This window comes from Bison bison, unplaced genomic scaffold (assembly GCF_000754665.1).
Source record: "Bison bison bison isolate TAMUID 2011002044 unplaced genomic scaffold, Bison_UMD1.0 scf7180017864092, whole genome shotgun sequence".
In the NCBI taxonomy this organism is placed as follows: domain Eukaryota; kingdom Metazoa; phylum Chordata; class Mammalia; order Artiodactyla; family Bovidae; genus Bison; species Bison bison.
In genome coordinates this window covers 188,539-189,714 of record NW_011494664.1, presented here as the reverse complement: position 1 = coordinate 189,714, position 1,176 = coordinate 188,539, and the positions used below count along the sequence as shown (strand labels likewise).

The following is a 1,176-nucleotide window of genomic DNA, read 5'->3' as shown; positions in this document are numbered from 1 at the left end:
GGGGAGGTGAGAGCCCAACGTGAGATTCTCCGCGGACCGGTGCAGGCAAGGGGCTTGAGGGAAATGCGGGAAGGAATGCGCAGACCCGAGGGTAGGTCAGTAATTCCTCTCAAGTGGTCCACTCAGGCATGCGCAATCCAGACCTCAGAGTTACTAAGGCCCCCAAGGCAGAGAGAGGCGCAAGATACGGTAACAACCAATCAGAGGGCCCAAGGGCTAATCAGTTAGCCAATCGAGACTCGGGATTGAATGGGAGCTGCAGCATTCTGCTCGCCCCACCAGTATCCAATCAGGGAACTGGCTACTTTGGGCGGACTTTTCAAAACAGCGAAAACAAAACAAATCGGGGACCTTTAAAAGGTGCGATGCGGCCACAACCTATCTCCTTCCGCCCCTCGCTCCTAACACTCCCTCTCTTTCTTTTTTGGGATCAATCGACGAATAAAGTCGGTGCCCAGATTCCATCTTGCGCCCTGGAACCGAGAGGGAGGATTGGTTCGGTAAAGCCATAGCGAGTCGAGGAAGCCACAAAGCTGACTGGAGACAGACGCTTAGGGGCGGGACTCTTTTTCCAAGTCTGCTGCGACAGCGGCGGATCCCTCCGCGGGGAGTCACATGCCCCACCCCCTTGGGGGCGTCGGAAACTCAAAACAAAAACAAGGGGTTTGCTTCGGCATCCGCAGCGGTGGCGGTGGCGGCGGTGGAGCCCGCAGTCGGCCTGGGCTAAAGGGGCCGGTGCAGCGCCCCAGCAGGAGGGTGGGCGCGCGGGCAGCAGGATGAAGCCGGGGCTGTGAGGCCACAAGCGCCGGTGGCAGGGGGTGGGAAGGGTCGGATGCCGGTCTGGGGGGACCGCTGAGGCGGCAGGTCTCTGACCTCGGAGACTGGTCCGGACGCCCCCGCCGCACCCAGTCCCCTCCGACCGTGACACCGCGGGCCGGTGGAGGCGCGGCTCCAGCACGGTGAGTGGGCCCAACCGGGATTGCAGAGTTTCTTTGTTCTTGGTCGGAGCTGCGGGGACTGATGTCAGAGTGGCCACCCCTCAGCCTGGGGAGCAGTTCCCGTCCTGCCCCTCAGCCCTGGGGCAGTGGGCACCCGGGGGCGGAGAGATGCTGATGGGATGCGTGCAGTGTCAAGGAAGCTGGAGGCAGTTCTTTGGTGCGGGCCCCCCCCCCCCCT

The 1,176-nt window shown here is 62.4% G+C and overlaps 1 protein-coding gene across 1 annotated transcript in view; it reads left to right on the top strand.

The window, feature by feature from the left end:
* Window positions 1–639: 639 nt before the first annotated feature.
* CCNG2 (cyclin G2) overlaps window positions 640–1,176 on the top strand; it is a 9,568-nt gene continuing 9,031 nt past the window's right edge. The window contains exon 1 of the mRNA XM_010838120.1: window positions 640–959. The gene's annotated coding sequence lies outside the window, so the exon portion shown is untranslated. The remainder of the gene's footprint in view (window positions 960–1,176) is intronic.